This window comes from Lycorma delicatula, chromosome 13, assembly GCF_047948215.1.
Source record: "Lycorma delicatula isolate Av1 chromosome 13, ASM4794821v1, whole genome shotgun sequence".
In the NCBI taxonomy this organism is placed as follows: Eukaryota; Metazoa; Arthropoda; class Insecta; order Hemiptera; family Fulgoridae; genus Lycorma; species Lycorma delicatula.
The window spans coordinates 228,455-247,281 of NC_134467.1; the positions used below are offsets into that span (position 1 = coordinate 228,455).

General features: G+C 47.0%; 1 long non-coding RNA gene across 1 annotated transcript in view; it reads right to left on the reverse strand.

Annotated features, from left to right (window-relative positions):
- LOC142333790 (uncharacterized) overlaps positions 1-17,920 on the reverse strand; it is an 86,545-nt gene extending 68,625 nt beyond the window's left edge. The window contains exon 1 of the long non-coding RNA XR_012758696.1: positions 16,024-17,920. This is a non-coding gene — a long non-coding RNA (uncharacterized LOC142333790). The remainder of the gene's footprint in view (positions 1-16,023) is intronic.
- Between the last annotated feature and the right edge of the window lie 907 nt (positions 17,921-18,827).

The window sequence follows — 18,827 nt, forward strand, 5'->3', positions numbered from 1 at the left end:
CGACCGGGACCGATGCCATTTAGACCGTACGGCCGCCCCGGTGATGCCTATGCCCTCTGTATCGGGGTATTTTTTTCGGAAAACCAAGAATTCGGCCGAAACGAAAATTGACGTAAACAAGTATATGTCAGCCAGCATCGAAGCTATTCGACCGGGGACCGACGCCATTTAGACCGTACGGCCCCCCCGGTGATGCCTATGCCCTCTGTATCGGCGTATTTTTTTCGGAAAACCAAGAATTCGGCCGAAACGAAAATTGACGTAAACAAGTATATGTCAGCCAGCATCGAAGCTACTCGACCGGGACCGATGCCATTTAGACCGTACGGCCGCCCCGGTGATGCCTATGCCCTCTGCATCGGCGTATTTTTTTCGGAAGACCGAGAATTCGGCCGAAACGAAAATTGAAGTAATCGAGTATATGTCAGCCAGGATCGAAGCTATTCGACCGGGACCGAAGCCATATCGACCGTCCGGCCCCCCCCGGTATGCCTATGCCCTCTGCATCGGCGTATTTTTTTCGGAAAACCGAGAATTCGGCCGAAACGAAAATTGATGTAAACGAGTATATGTCAGCCAGGATCGAAGCTACTCGACCGGGACCGACGCCATTTAGACCGTACGGCCGCCCCGGTGATGCCTATACCCTCTGCATCGGCGTATTTTTTTCGGAAAACCGAGAATTCGGCCGAAAAAAAAATTGACGTAAACAAGTATATGTCAGTCAGCATCGAAGCTACTCGACCGGGACCGATGCCATTTAGACCATACGGCCGCCCCGGTGATGCCTATGCCCTCTGCATCGGCGTATATTTTTCGGAAGACCGAGAATTCGGCCGAAACGAAAATTGAAGTAATCGAGTATATGTCAGCCAGGATCGAAGCTATTCGACCGGGACCGAAGCCATATCGACCGTACGGCCGCCCCGGTGATGCCTATGCCCTCTGTATCGGGGTATTTTTTTCGGAAAACCAAGAATTCGGCCGAAACGAAAATTGACGTAAACAAGTATATGTCAGCCAGCATCGAAGCTATTCGACCGGGGACCGACGCCATTTAGACCGTACGGCCCCCCCGGTGATGCCTATGCCCTCTGTATCGGCGTATTTTTTTCGGAAAACCGAGAGTTCGGCCGAAACGAAAATTGACGTAAACGAGTATATGTCAGCCAGGATCGAAGCTATTCGACCGGGACCGACGCCATTTAGACCGTACGGCCGCCCCGGTGATGCCTATGCCCTCTGTATCGGCGTATTTTTTTCGGAAAACCGAGAATTCGGCCGAAAAGAAAATTGACGTAAACGAGTATATGTCAGCCAGGATCAAAGCTACTCGACCGGGACCGATGCCATTTAGACCGTACGGCCGCCCCGGTGATGCCTATGCCCTCTGTATCGGGGTATTTTTTTCGGAAAACCAAGAATTCGGCCGAAACGAAAATTGACGTAAACAAGTATATGTCAGCCAGCATCGAAGCTATTCGACCGGGGACCGACGCCATTTAGACCGTACGGCCCCCCCGGTGATGCCTATGCCCTCTGTATCGGCGTATTTTTTTCGGAAAACCAAGAATTCGCCCGAAACGAAAATTGACGTAAACGAGTATATGTCAGCCAGCATCGAAGCTACTCGACCGGGACCGATGCCATTTAGACCGTACGGCCGCCCCGGTGATGCCTATGCCCTCGGCATCGGCGTATTTTTTTCGGAAGACCGAGAATTCGGCCGAAACGAAAATTGAAGTAATCGAGTATATGTCAGCCAGGATCGAAGCTATTCGACCGGGACCGAAGCCATATCGACCGTCCGGCCCCCCCCCGGTATGCCTATGCCCTCTGCATCGGCGTATTTTTTTCGGAAAACCGAGAATTCGGCCGAAACGAAAATTGACGTAAACGAGTATATGTCAGCCAGGATCGAAGCTACTCGACCGGGACCGACGCCATTTAGACCGTACGGCCGCCCCGGTGATGCCTATACCCTCTGCATCGGCGTATTTTTTTCGGAAAACCGAGAATTCGGCCGAAAAAAAAATTGACGTAAACGAGTATATGTCAGCCAAGATCAAAGCTACTCGACCGGGACCGATGCCATTAAGACCGTACGCCCCCCCCCCCCCCCGGTGATGCCTATGCCCTCTGTATCGGCGTATTTTTTTCGGAAAACCAAGAATTCGGCCGAAACGAAAATTGACGTAAACAAGTATATGTCAGTCAGCATCGAAGCTACTCGACCGGGACCGATGCCATTTAGACCATACGGCCGCCCCGGTGATGCCTATGCCCTCTGCATCGGCGTATATTTTTCGGAAGACCGAGAATTCGGCCGAAACGAAAATTGAAGTAATCGAGTATATGTCAGCCAGGATCGAAGCTATTCGACCGGGACCGAAGCCATATCGACCGTCCGACCCCCCCCCCCCCCGCCGGTATGCCTATGCCCTCTGCATCGGCGTATTTTTTTCGGAAAACCGAGAATTCGGCCGAAACGAAAATTGACGTAAACGAGTATATGTCAGCCAGGATCGAAGCTATTCGACCGGGACCGACGCCATTTAAACCGTACGGCCGCCCCGGTGATGCCTATACCCTCTGCATCGGCGTATTGTTTTCGGAAAACCGAGAATTCGGCCGAAAAGAAAATTGACGTAAACGAGTATATGTCAGCCAGGATCGAAGCTACTCGACCGGGACCGACGCCATTTAGACCGTACGGCCGCCCCGGTGGTGCCTATGTCCTCTGTATCGGCGTATTTTTTTCGGAAAACCAAGAATTCGGCCGAAACGAAAATTGACGTAAACAAGTATATGTCAGCTAGGATCGAAGCTATTCGACCGGGACCGACGCCATATCGACCGTCCGGCCGCCCCGGTGATGCCTATGCCCTCTGTATCGGCGTAATTTTTTCGGAAGACCGAGAATTCGGCCGAAACGAAAATTGACGTAATCGAGTATATGTCAGCCAGTATCGAAGCTATTCGACCGGGACCGACGCCATATCGACCGTCCGGCCGCCCCGGTGATGCCTATGCCCTCTGTATCGGCGTAATTTTTTCGGAAGACCGAGAATTCGGCCGACACGAAAATTGACGTAAACAAGTATATGTCAGCCAGCATCGAAGCTATTCGACCGGGACCGACGCCATTTAGACCGTACGGCCCCCCCGGTGATGCCTATGCCCTCTGTATCGGCGTATTTTTTTCGGAATACCGAGAATTCGGCCGAAACGAAAATTGACGTAAACGAGTATATGTCAGCCAGGATCGAAGCTATTCGACCGGGACCGACGCCATTTAGACCATACGGCCGCCCCGGTGATGCCTATGCCCTCTGTATCGGCGTATTTTTTTCGGAAAACCAAGAATTCGGCCGAAACGAAAATTGACGTAAACAAGTATATGTCAGCCAGCATCGAAGCTATTCGACCAGGGACCGACGCCATTTAGACCGTACGGCCCCCCCGGTGATGCCTATGCCCTCTGTATCGGCGTATTTTATTCGGAAAACCGAGAGTTCGGCCGAAACGAAAATTGACGTAAACGAGTATATGTCAGCCAGGATCGAAGCTATTCGACCGGGACCGACGCCATTTAGACCGTACGGCCGCCCCGGTGATGCCTATGCCCTCTGTATCGGCGTATTTTTTTCGGAAAACCAAGAATTCGGCCGAAACGAAAATTGACGTAAACAAGTATATGTCAGCCAGCATCGAAGCTATTCGACCAGGGACCGACGCCATTTAGACCGTACGGCCCCCCCGGTGATGCCTATGCCCTCTTTATTGGCGTATTTTTTTCGGAAAACCGAGAGTTCGGCCGAAACGAAAATTGACGTAAACGAGTATATGTCAGCCAGGATCGAAGCTATTCGAGCGGGGACCGACGCCATTTAGACCGTACGGCCGCCCCGGTGATGCCTATACCCTTTGCGTCGGCGTATTTTTTTTCGGAAAACCTAGAATTCGGCCGAAACGAAAATTGACGTAAACGAGTATATGTCAGCCAGAATCAAAGCTATTCGACCGGGACCGACGCCATTTAGACCGTACGGCCGCCCCGGTGATGCCTATACCCTCTGTATCGGCGTATTTTTTTCGGAAAACCGAGAATTCGGCCAAAACGAAAATTGACGAATTCGAGCATATGTCAGCTAGGATCGAAGCTATTCGACCGGGACAGAAGCCATATCGACCGGCCGGCCCCCCCGGTGATGCCTATGCCCTCTGTATCGGCGTATTTTTTTCGGAAAACCAAGAATTCGGCCGAAACGAAAATTGACGTAAACGAGTATATGTCAGCCAGGATCGAAGCTATTCGACCGGGACCGATGCCATTTAGACCGTACGGCCGCCCCGGTGATGCCTATGCCCTCTGTATCGGCGTATTTTTTTCGGAAAACCGAGAGTTCGGCCGAAACGAAAATTGACGTAAACGAGTATATGTCAGCCAGGATCGAAGCTATTCGACCGGGACCGACGCCATTTAGACCGTACGGCCGCCCCGGTGATGCCTATGCCCTCTGTATCGGGGTATTTTTTTCGGAAAACCAAGAATTCGGCCGAAACGAAAATTGACGTACACAAGTATATGTCAGCCAGCATCGAAGCTATTCGACCGGGACCGACGCCATTTAGACCGTACGGCCCCCCCGGTGATGCCTATGCCCTCTGTATCGGCGTATTTTTTTCGGAAAACCGAGAGTTCGGCCGAAACGAAAAATGACGTAAACGAGTATATGTCAGCCAGGATCGAAGCTATTCGACCGGGACCGACGCCATTTAGACCGTACGGCCGCCCCGGTGATGCCTATGCCCTCTGTATCGGGGTATATTTTCGGAAAACCAAGAATTCGGCCGAAACGAAAATTGACGTAAACCAGTATATGTCAGCCAGCATCGAAGCTATTCGACCGGGACCGACGCCATTTAGACCATACGGCCCCCCCGGTGATGCCTATGCCCTCTGTATCGGCGTATTTTTTTCGGAAAACCGAGAGTTCGGCCGAAACGAAAATTGACGTAAACGAGTATATGTCAGCCAGGATCGAAGCTATTCGACCGGGACCGACGCCATTTAGACCGTACGGCCCCCCCGGTGATGCCTATGCCCTCTGTATCGGCGTATTTTTTTCGGAAAACCGAGAGTTCGGCCGAAACGAAAATTGACGTAAACGAGTATATGTCAGCCAGGATCGAAGCTATTCGACCGGGACCGACGCCATTTAGACCGTACGGCCGCCCCGGTGATGCCTATGCCCTCTGTATCGGCGTATTTTTTCGGAAAACCAAGAATTCGGCCGAAACGAAAATTGACGTAAACGAGTATATGTCAGCCAGGATCAAAGCTACTCGACCGGGACCGATGCCATTTAGACCGTACGGCCGCCCCGGTGATGCCTATGCCCTCTGTATCGGGGTATTTTTTTCGGAAAACCAAGAATTCGGCCGAAACGAAAATTGACGTAAACGAGTATATGTCAGCCAGAATCAAAGCTATTCGACCGGGACCGACGCCATTTAGACCGTACGGCCGCCCCGGTGATGCCTATACCCTCTGTATCGGCGTATTTTTTTCGGAAAACCGAGAATTCGGCCAAAACGAAAATTGACGAATTCGAGCATATGTCAGCTAGGATCGAAGCTATTCGACCGGGACAGAAGCCATATCGACCGGCCGGCCCCCCCGGTGATGCCTATGCCCTCTGTATCGGCGTATTTTTTCGGAAAACCATGAATTCGGCCGAAACGAAAATTGACGTAAACGAGTATATGTCAGCCAGGATCGAAGCTATTCGACCGGGACCGATGCCATTTAGACCGTACGGCCGCCCCGGTGATGCCTATGCCCTCTGTATCGGCGTATTTTTTTCGGAAAACCGAGAGTTCGGCCGAAACGAAAATTGACGTAAACGAGTATATGTCAGCCAGGATCGAAGCTATTCGACCGGGACCGACGCCATTTAGACCGTACGGCCGCCCCGGTGATGCCTATGCCCTCTGTATCGGGGTATTTTTTTCGGAAAACCAAGAATTCGGCCGAAACGAAAATTGACGTACACAAGTATATGTCAGCCAGCATCGAAGCTATTCGACCGGGACCGACGCCATTTAGACCGTACGGCCCCCCCGGTGATGCCTATGCCCTCTGTATCGGCGTATTTTTTTCGGAAAACCGAGAGTTCGGCCGAAACGAAAAATGACGTAAACGAGTATATGTCAGCCAGGATCGAAGCTATTCGACCGGGACCGACGCCATTTAGACCGTACGGCCGCCCCGGTGATGCCTATGCCCTCTGTATCGGGGTATATTTTCGGAAAACCAAGAATTCGGCCGAAACGAAAATTGACGTAAACAAGTATATGTCAGCCAGCATCGAAGCTATTCGACCGGGACCGACGCCATTTAGACCATACGGCCCCCCCGGTGATGCCTATGCCCTCTGTATCGGCGTATTTTTTTCGGAAAACCGAGAGTTCGGCCGAAACGAAAATTGACGTAAACGAGTATATGTCAGCCAGGATCGAAGCTATTCGACCGGGACCGACGCCATTTAGACCGTACGGCCCCCCCGGTGATGCCTATGCCCTCTGTATCGGCGTATTTTTTTCGGAAAACCGAGAGTTCGGCCGAAACGAAAATTGACGTAAACGAGTATATGTCAGCCAGGATCGAAGCTATTCGACCGGGACCGACGCCATTTAGACCGTACGGCCGCCCCGGTGATGCCTATGCCCTCTGTATCGGCGTATTTTTTCGGAAAACCAAGAATTCGGCCGAAACGAAAATTGACGTAAACGAGTATATGTCAGCCAGGATCAAAGCTACTCGACCGGGTCCGATGCCATTTAGACCGTACGGCCGCCCCGGTGATGCCTATGCCCTCTGTATCGGGGTATTTTTTTCGGAAAACCAAGAATTCGGCCGAAACGAAAATTGACGTAAACAAGTATATGTCAGCCAGCATCGAAGCTATTCGTCCGGGGACCGACGCCATTTAGACCGTACGGCCCCCCCGGTGATGCCTATGCCCTCTGTATCGGCGTATTTTTTTCGGAAAACCGAGAGTTCGGCCGAAACGAAAATTGACGTAAACGAGTATATGTCAGCCAGGATCGAAGCTATTCGACCGGGACCGACGCCATTTAGACCGTACGGCCGCCCCGGTGATGCCTATGCCCTCTGTATCGGCGTATTTTTTTCGGAAAACCGAGAATTCGGCCGAAAAGAAAATTGACGTAAACGAGTATATGTCAGCCAGGATCAAAGCTACTCGACCGGGACCGATGCCATTTAGACCGTACGGCCGCCCCGGTGATGCCTATGCCCTCTGTATCGGGGTATTTTTTTCGGAAAACCAAGAATTCGGCCGAAACGAAAATTGACGTAAACAAGTATATGTCAGCCAGCATCGAAGCTATTCGACCGGGGACCGACGCCATTTAGACCGTACGGCCCCCCCGGTGATGCCTATGCCCTCTGTATCGGCGTATTTTTTTCGGAAAACCAAGAATTCGGCCGAAACGAAAATTGACGTAAACAAGTATATGTCAGCCAGCATCGAAGCTACTCGACCGGGACCGATGCCATTTAGACCGTACGGCCGCCCCGGTGATGCCTATGCCCTCTGCATCGGCGTATTTTTTTCGGAAGACCGAGAATTCGGCCGAAACGAAAATTGAAGTAATCGAGTATATGTCAGCCAGGATCGAAGCTATTCGACCAGGACCGAAGCCATATCGACCGTCCGGCCCCCCCCCGGTATGCCTATGCCCTCTGCATCGGCGTATTTTTTTCGGAAAACCGAGAATTCGGCCGAAACGAAAATTGACGTAAACGACTATATGTCAGCCAGGATCGAAGCTACTCGACCGGGACCGACGCCATTTAGACCGTACGGCCGCCCCGGTGATGCCTATACCCTCTGCATCGGCGTATTTTTTTCGGAAAACCGAGAATTCGGCCGAAAAAAAAATTGACGTAAACGAGTATATGTCAGCCAAGATCAAAGCTACTCGACCGGGACCGATGCCATTAAGACCGTACGGCCCCCCCCCCCCGGTGATGCCTATGCCCTCTGTATCGGCGTATTTTTTTCGGAAAACCAAGAATTCGGCCGAAACGAAAATTGACGTAAACAAGTATATGTCAGCCAGCATCGAAGCTATTCGACCGGGGACCGACGCCATTTAGACCGTACGGCCCCCCCGGTGATGCCTATGCCCTCTGTATCGGCGTATTTTTTTCGGAAAACCGAGAGTTCGGCCGAAACGAAAATTGACGTAAACGAGTATATGTCAGCCAGGATCGAAGCTATTCGACCGGGACCGACGCCATTTAGACCGTACGGCCGCCCCGGTGATGCCTATGCCCTCTGTATCGGCGTATTTTTTTCGGAAAACCGAGAATTCGGCCGAAAAGAAAATTGACGTAAACGAGTATATGTCAGCCAGGATCAAAGCTACTCGACCGGGACCGATGCCATTTAGACCGTACGGCCGCCCCGGTGATGCCTATGCCCTCTGTATCGGGGTATTTTTTTCGGAAAACCAAGAATTCGGCCGAAACGAAAATTGACGTAAACAAGTATATGTCAGCCAGCATCGAAGCTATTCGACCGGGGACCGACGCCATTTAGACCGTACGGCCCCCCCGGTGATGCCTATGCCCTCTGTATCGGCGTATTTTTTTCGGAAAACCAAGAATTCGGCCGAAACGAAAATTGATGTAAACAAGTATATGTCAGCCAGCATCGAAGCTACTCGACCGGGACCGATGTCATTTAGACCGTACGGCCGCCCTGGTGATGCCTATGCCCTCGGCATCGGCGTATTTTTTTCGGAAGACCGAGAATTCGGCCGAAACGAAAATTGAAGTAATCGAGTATATGTCAGCCAGGATCGAAGCTATTCGACCGGGACCGAAGCCATATCGACCGTCCGGCCCCCCCTGGTATGCCTATGCCCTCTGCATCGGCGTATTTTTTTCGGAAAACCGAGAATTCGGCCGAAACGAAAATTGACGTAAACGAGTATATGTCAGCCAGGATCGAAGCTACTCGACCGGGACCGACGCCATTTAGACCGTACGGCCGCCCCGGTGATGCCTATACCCTCTGCATCGGCGTATTTTTTTCGGAAAACCGAGAATTCGGCCGAAAGAAAAATTGACGTAAACGAGTATATGTCAGCCAAGATCAAAGCTACTCGACCGGGACCGATGCCATTAAGACCGTACCCCCCCCCCCCCCGGTGATGCCTATGCCCTCTGTATCGGCGTATTTTTTTCGGAAAACCAAGAATTCGGCCGAAACGAAAATTGACGTAAACAAGTATATGTCAGTCAGCATCGAAGCTACTCGACCGGGACCGATGCCATTTAGACCATACGGCCGCCTATGCCCTCTGCATCGGCGTATATTTTTCGGAAGACCGAGAATTCGGCCGAAACGAAAATTGAAGTAATCGAGTATATGTCAGCCAGGATCGAAGCTATTCGACCGGGACCGAAGCCATATCGACCGTCCGCCCCCCCCCCCCCGGTATGCCTATGCCCTCTGCATCGGCGTATTTTTTTCGGAAAACCGAGAATTCGGCCGAAACGAAAATTGACGTAAACGAGTATATGTCAGCCAGGATCGAAGCTATTCGACCGGGACCGACGCCATTTAAACCGTACGGCCGCCCCGGTTATGCCTATACCCTCTGCATCGGCGTATTGTTTTCGGAAAACCGAGAATTCGGCCGAAAAGAAAATTGACGTAAACGAGTATATGTCAGCCAGGATCGAAGCTACTCGACCGGGACCGACGCCATTTAGACCGTACGGCCGCCCCGGTGGTGCCTATGTCCTCTGTATCGGCGTATTTTTTTCGGAAAACCAAGAATTCGGCCGAAACGAAAATTGACGTAAACAAGTATATGTCAGCTGGGATCGAAGCTATTCGACCGGGACCGACGCCATATCGACCGTCCGGCCGCCCCGGTGATGCCTATGCCCTCTGTATCGGCGTAATTTTTTCGGAAGACCGAGAATTCGGCCGAAACGAAAATTGACGTAATCGAGTATATGTCAGCCAGTATCGAAGCTATTCGACCGGGACCGACGCCATATCGACCGTCCGGCCGCCCCGGTGATGCCTATGCCCTCTGTATCGGCGTAATTTTTTCGGAAGACCGAGAATTCGGCCGAAACGAAAATTGACGTAAACAAGTATATGTCAGCCAGCATCGAAGCTATTCGACCGGGACCGACGCCATTTAGACCGTACGGCCCCCCCGGTGATGCCTATGCCCTCTGTATCGGCGTATTTTTTTCGGAAAACCGAGAATTCGGCCGAAACGAAAATTGACGTAAACGAGTATATGTCAGCCAGGATCGAAGCTATTCGACCGGGACCGACGCCATTTAGACCATACGGCCGCCCCGGTGATGCCTATGCCCTCTGTATCGGCGTATTTTTTTCGGAAAACTAAGAATTCGGCCGAAACGAAAATTGACGTAAACAAGTATATGTCAGCCAGCATCGAAGCTATTCGCCCAGGGACCGACGCCATTTAGACCGTACGGCCCCCCCGGTGATGCCTATGCCCTCTGTATCGGCGTATTTTATTCGGAAAACCGAGAGTTCGGCCGAAACGAAAATTGACGTAAACGAGTATATGTCAGCCAGGATCGAAGCTATTCGACCGGGACCGACGCCATTTAGACCGTACGGCCGCCCCGGTGATGCCTATGCCCTCTGTATCGGCGTATTTTTTTCGGAAAACCAAGAATTCGGCCGAAACGAAAATTGACGTAAACAAGTATATGTCAGCCAGCATCGAAGCTATTCGACCAGGGACCGACGCCATTTAGACCGTACGGCCCCCCCCCCGGTGATGCCTATGCCCTCTTTATTGGCGTATTTTTTTCGGAAAACCGAGAGTTCAGCCGAAACGAAAATTGACGTAAACGAGTATATGTCAGCCAGGATCAAAGCTACTCGACCGGGACCGATGCCATTTAGACCGTACGGCCGCCCCGGTGATGCCTATGCCCTCTGTATCGGCGTATTTTTTTCGGAAAACCAAGAATTCGGCCGAAACGAAAATTGACGTAAACGAGTATATGTCAGCCAGGATCAAAGCTACTCTACCGGGACCGATGCCATTTAGACCGTACGGCCGCCCCGGTGATGCCTATGCCCTCTGTATCGGGGTATTTTTTTCGGAAAACCAAGAATTCGGCCGAAACGAAAATTGACGTAAACAAGTATATGTCAGCCAGCATCGAAGCTATTCGACCGGGGACCGACGCCATTTAGACCGTACGGCCCCCCCGGTGATGCCTATGCCCTCTGTATCGGCGTATTTTTTTCGGAAAACCGAGAGTTCGGCCGAAACGAAAATTGACGTAAACGAGTATATGTCAGCCAGGATCGAAGCTATTCGACCGGGACCGACGCCATTTAGACCGTACGGCCGCCCCGGTGATGCCTATGCCCTCTGTATCGGGGTATTTTTTTCGGAAAACCGAGAATTCGGCCGAAACGAAAATTGACGTAAACAAGTATATGTCAGCCAGCATCGAAGCTACTCGACCGGGACCGATGCCATTTAGACCGTACGGCCGCCCCGGTGATGCCTATCCCCTCTGCATCGGCGTATTTTTTTCGGAAGACCGAGAATTCGGCCGAAACGAAAATTGAAGTAATCTAGTATATGTCAGCCAGGATCGAAGCTATTCGACCGGGACCGAAGCCATATCGACCGTCCGGCCCCCCCCGGTATGCCTATGCCCTCTGCATTGGCGTATTTTTTTCGGAAAACCGAGAATTCGGCCGAAACGAAAATTGACGTAAACGAGTATATGTCAGCCAGGATCGAAGCTACTCGACCGGGACCGACGCCATTTAGACCGTACGGCCGCCCCGGTGATGCCTATACCCTCTGCATCGGCGTATTTTTTTCGGAAAACCGAGAATTCGGCCGAAACGAAAATTGACGTAAACGAGTATATGTCAGCCAGGATCGAAGCTATTCGACCGGGACCGACGCCATTTAGACCGTACGGCCGCCCCGGTGATGCCTATACCCTCTGCGTCGGCGTATTTTTTTCGTAAAACCTAGAATTCGGCCGAAACGAAAACTGACGTAAACGAGTATATGTCAGCCAGAATCGAAGCTATTCGACCGGGACCGACGCCATTTAGACCGTACGGCCGCCCCGGTGATGCCTATACCCTCTGTATCGGCGTATTTTTTTCGGAAAACCGAGAATTCGGCCAAAACGAAAATTGACGAATTCGAGCATATGTCAGCTAGGATCGAAGCTATTCGACCGGGACAGAAGCCATATCGACCGTCCGGCCCCCCCGGTGATGCCTATGCCCTCTGTATCGGCGTATTTTTTTCGGAAAACCAAGAATTCGGCCGAAACGAAAATTGACGTAAACGAGTATATGTCAGCCAGGATCAAAGCTACTCGACCGGGACCGATGCCATTTAGACCGTACGGCCGCCCCGGTACTGCCTATATTCTCTGTATCGGGGTATTTTTTTCGGAAAACCAAGAATTCGGCCGAAACGAAAATTGACGTAAACAAGTATATGTCAGCCAGCATCGAAGCTATTCGACCGGGGACCGACGCCATTTAGACCGTACGGCCCCCCCCGGTGATGCCTATGCCCTCTGTATCGTTGTATTTTTTTCGGAAAACCGAGAGTTCGCCCGAAACGAAAATTGACGTAAACGAGTATATGTCAGCCAGGATCGAAGCTATTCGACCGGGACCGACGCCATTTAGACCATACGGCCCCCCCGGTGATGCCTATGCCCTCTGTATCGGTGTATTTTTTTCGGAAAACCAAGAATTCGGCCGAAACGAAAATTGACGTAAACAAGTATATGTCAGCCAGCATCGAAGCTATTCGACCGGCACCGACGCCATTTAGACCGTACGGCCGCCCCGGTGATGCCTATGCCCTCTGTATCGGGGTATTTTTTTCGGAAAACCAAGAATTCGGCCGAAACGAAAATTGACGTAAACAAGTATATGTCAGCCAGCATCGAAGCTATTCGACCGGGGACCGACGCCATTTAGACCGTACGGCCCCCCCGGTGATGCCTATGCCCTCTGTATCGGCGTATTTTTTTCGGAAAACCGAGAGTTCGGCCGAAACGAAAATTAACGTAAACGAGTATATGTCAGCCAGGATCGAAGCTATTCGACCGGGACCGACGCCATTTAGACCGTACGACCGCCCCGGTGATGCCTATGCCCTCTGTATCGGCGTATTTTTTTCGGAAAACCAAGAATTCGGCCGAAACGAAAATTGACGTAAACAAGTATATGTCAGCCAGCATCGAAGCTATTCGACCGGGACCGACGCCATTTAGACCGTACGACCGCCCCGGTGATGCCTATGCCCTCTGTATCGGCGTATTTTTTTCGGAAAACCAAGAATTCGGCCGAAACCAAAATTGACGTAAACAAGTATATGTCAGCCAGCATCGAAGCTATTCGACCGGGACCGACGCCATTTAGACCGTACGGCCGCCCCGGTGATGCCTATACCCTCTGCATCGGCGTATTTTTTTCGGAAAACCGAGAATTCGGCCGAAAAAAATTGACGTAAACGAGTATATGTCAGCCAGGATCGAAGCTACTCGACCGGGACCGACGCCATTTAGACCGTACGGCCGCCCCGGTGATGCCTATGTCCTCTCTATCGGCGTATTTTTTTCGGAAAACCAAGAATTCGGCCGAAACGAAAATTGACGTAAACAAGTATATGTCAGCCAGCATCGAAGCTATTCGACCGGGACCGACGCCATTTAGACCGTACGGCCGCCCCGGTGATGCCTATACCCTCTGCATCGGCGTATTTTTTTCGGAAAACCGAGAATTCGGCCGAAAAGAAAATTGACGTAAACGAGTATATGTCAGCCAGGATCGAAGCTATTCGACCGGGACCGACGCCATTTAGACCGTACGGCCGCCCCGGTGATGCCTATACCCTCTGCATCGGCGTATTTTTTTCGGAAAACCGAGAATTCGGCCGAAAATAAAATTGACGTAAACGAGTATATGTCAGCCAGGATCGAAGCTACTCGACCGGGACCGACGCCATTTAGACCGTACGGCCGCCCCGGTGAAGCCTATGTCCTCTCTATCGGCGTATTTTTTTCGGAAAACCGAGAATTCGGCCGAAAAGAAAATTGACGTAAACGAGTATATGTCAGCCAGGATCGAAGCTACTCGACCGGGACCGACGCCATTTAGACCGTACGGCCGCCCCGGTGAAGCCTATGTCCTCTCTATCGGCGTATTTTTTTCGGAAAACCAAGAATTCGGCCGAAACGAAAATTGACGTAAACAAGTATATGTCAGCCAGCATCGAAGCTATTCGACCGGGACCGACGCCATTTAGACCGTACGGCCGCCCCGGTGATGGTGATGGTGATGGTGATAAAAAACTCGTGATGATGGTTACAAAAAAGACCGAAAGATCTGGTAGATTTTGACACTTATTTGCCGGTAAGGTGGATATATAGCTTGTTAATTACATTTAATTAAAATATATTTATCGTTTTATTAAAATATAATAATTCTTCGTTTATTTAATTTAATTGTTCTAACGAAACCGCGTGCCCATAGCGTATTTAATTCGCGCGGATATGGCGGTACCAACTAATATAATTTCACGACTTACAACAAATTTAGCTTGTACGGTCGGCGTAGCCGTGAGGCTTTACGCACCTGACACCGTATCAACCGGGCGATCGAGTTCGCCCGGCCAGAACAAGTAAATTTTTAAATATATTCAATTACAAAACTTTAAATATTATTCGTTTATTTAATTCTGCCGCTCCCCTATGGCGTCAGAACATAGCGTACGACTACAATAACATTTTTTGAGGTAAGATGCGATTTCCCAAATCGTTTTAATTTTTTAATCGTAAACAAACGCTCTTAAGAAAAATATGACCGTAATTAGGAGACCGTATTACTCGAAATACTGAGGGTGATCTTTCTCTATAGCCCCACCTCTTTGACGTTTTCAAAAAACGGTCAAAATCGGTCCAGTAGTTCTGTAAATATAAGGTTATTTAGCGGCCGACACCTAACACATGTACATCAACATCCGTAAAAATTTCTATTTGGTTTTTCGGGTTCGTTAGGTGTCAAAACGTTAAGATCCGGTGAAAACCGCATATGCCGAAATTAGAACGATTACAATGCTTTTCATTCTAAAGCTATCTAGACGGGAAAGTTAAAATATGCGATAAATAAAATTTTTTTTTTCGATTTCTGCGGCAAAATTTTTAAAATATGGCATATATTTTACAAATACTTGCGCTCACGTAAGTACTGAAATTATTATAAAGCGGTGTCATTATGTTTACAAAATTTTGAAAAATGAACCCTAACCCCCCACCCCCGCACACCTACTCCACATCGGAGGTGTTGATCCAAAACTTCTACCAATAAATTCTCTAACATACGAATCTCTATACAAAATTTCATCAAACTCTATTTATCCATTCAAAAATTATTTAGCTTCCGACACGCCAACAGACGCATTTATATACGTATGAACATTACCCCCCTCATCGCAACAGTTAATTAGGTTTTCTGGGGTTCCTGGGTGATGAAACGTAAAGAAATGTGAAATAACCCATACCACATTTTTTGACTTATTACCATAATTTCTTTCTTCACCACAGCTTTAGAGCAGTGGTCTCGAAAGTGGTGTACGCGTACTCAGTTCCGGGGGGTATGCAAAGTAATAGTTGGGGATACAACAAATAAGTAGTATAAATAATTTGATTTTTGACTATATACACACGTGGACGCGCGCGCGCGCACACACACACACATAAACACGCGCAACATACACATCATGAAATACAGACAAAAAAGTGTACATCTTACTGTTACAATAAAAAAAACCTTTAAATATTAACAAACAAAAAAAAATAGAAGAGTTGAAATTATGAAATATATATATATATATATATATATATATCAATAAACGTACCTTATTTAACTACACGTACTTCGTTGTATATCCAGCGATGACTAACTAGACCGAGTCGGCTGTTTGTTACATTCGTTCCCTTCCGCGTACAATCGGTCATCTTCGTTCTTAACTATACAACTGTTGACTCATCTTGTTAGCCGAGTTCCAGATGTACATAACAAATTGTTTTTATTACTTTATTTCAAGAGAAGGAAAATAAAATTATATTTTTAAATTAATAAATATTTTTTTCAAGAGGTCAAATAATTATTAAATTATTCAATAAAAATTAATTTTTGTAATATATTTAACTAAAAATTATTTATTTATTTATTATTATTATTATTTTGGAAAACAATTTTCATTTACCATATAAATAATATCTGTATCTGTAAAACATTGACTGTACCTAATCGATTGATTCATCATTAACGCCCAGTAAAAACTACTAAAGGTAAATTATTGAAAATTTTAATTAATGCACGTTCTTCTTAGGAAGAGCACACTAAGAAATAATTTTTTGAAATTCAGAGTGTTTATGTTTCAAATGTAATAACAATGAAATTTACTTTTTTATAATTTCTTGGTAATAAATTAAGGTATCAACTTGATTTTTGATTCGTCTAATTTTCATATGAATATCTAAAAGCTAACATCTAGATTTTTCGAAATTACAAGTTTAAAGAGTTAAAATTGATTTTGAATTTTTTTTCAAAACCGGCTGTTATTTTTTTTTTTTAACTTTTTGGTAAGAGATGAAGATATCAACTTGAGTTTTGGAGTGCTTAATTTTCATGTACATATCTAAAAAAAAAGAAACAATTTCTAGATTTTTCAAAATTATTACACTTAACACTTATTACAAATTTTCCCCATTCCCGACTATACTAAACACGATATTCACTAGATTGGAGCTTGCAAATACTGTTCAGATAAATATCTAAAAACCATTTTCGGGTTTTTGAAAATTTTTGAAGGGTGAGACGATATATAACGCAACGGTTCAACCAACGTAGTTCTCGTAGGTTCAACGTAGTAATATAATTTCTTAGACGGAACCTCTTTCTGAGGTCCTCATATATTGTACGCTCTTCTATTAGATGCTTAATTGTAAGTGTTTTATTGCAAACACCGCACATCGGTCTCTCATCGCCGGTTAACAAATATGAATTTGTTAATCGCGTGTGACCGATTCTAAGTCTGGTCACAGCTACTTGTTCTCGGCGAGTCAACTTCACGTCGCTTTTCCATTTATATGGAGAAGTTTTCACCGAGTTTAATTTTGTATTTAAACTCCTCCACTCAGTATTCCACTTGTTCTTTTACTACGTTAGTTAGACAATTTTTAACGTCTGCCACTCTTACAGGAAATGCATCCAAATCATCGCAGACTGTTGCCTTTCTGGCTGCTTCGTCTGCGCTCTCATTACCTGTAACACCAGCATGCCCTGGAGTCCATACAAATATGCATCGCTGTCCTCGTTGATTTAAAACGTATAAAATGGACAGGATGTTTGAAATTAAGACATCCTTAATGTTTTTGTTCCGAATTGCAACAAGTGCACTTAGAGAATGGGAACAAATTAGCACTCTCTCTTCTAATTAAATAATTAATTTAATTATTTACTACCGCATATTTGAACTTGAACGGGAGTTTTTTTTTTATTATTTCAGCTGATTACTTTAATTTTTTTTTTCATTTCTTGATTCAATTGCATTCATTAATATAATATTAGCTTTGATTAATTACTTTTTTTACTTTTTTCATTTGTATAATTTCTGAATTGTTACTTTTTGAATTTGTAAGTCGCTGTCACTGCTTGTTAGCAATTTTAATTATTACTTTTATTATTTGTCGATTTTATAATTAATTTTAATTTTATTGTAATACGTATTAGTAATTTTTTTTTGTTATTCTTCGCCCGTCCATAAAAAAAAAGATTCTATGAACTTAAATGTAAATTATCGTAAATCTAATAATTAAAAAGCTAACTTAAGTTATGTTACATGTATATTGTTGAAATTGGGATGAAAAAATTAAATATTAATTAATAATTTCGAAAAATAATTATATCATCGGTGTACAGTAATGAATAAAAATAAAATATATTACTTGTTTACGATGCTTTCGTTTACTAAATAGTAGTTATTTCATATGTTTATTCTTTTTTAGGTAGATTTCAATAGAAAACTACCTACTGTAACGGGTACAATGATTCGACATCCGAAAAATTTCTGTATATCTTCGCGTTTCACATCCCGCAGACTCCAAAACCACCGTCAGCTCAAAAGTTTAAAATACATTTATACATGTTATATTTCAGTTTCTTGTGGACAGGATAACTGCCGCAATCACTTTCAAATTGTTTATTAAAAATAACTCGTCCCAAAATCTCAGTCGAATGGCCAAAATCGGACCGTGAGGGTGGAAGTGGGAAAACCTTTTTCGGGAAAGTTATATCGCTACAACTTTCTTATTAAGTAAAATATCGAATTCGTTTAAAGATCCTACTATTCTTTGGATAAGGGCTTAAAACTTATATAAATTTGATGTCAGCAACCGTCGGCCTAGGGGGTGGAAAAAATGGGGGTTCGAAGACAAAAAAGAATCATACCTCCCTTAATAGGCTGTGTCGAATCGGTTTAAAGTGGTCGTTAGTCCTCTAAACATTACCTAAAACTTTAACTGAAATAATTTTTGATATGACCAACCCTTACGGCAAGGCAGACCAAAATCTTGCTGCAATTGTAAAAAAAGGGGCTGTCGTATGCTAAACATGTGAAACTTTTTTTCACATGCATCCGTTGTCGTATCGAGTAAA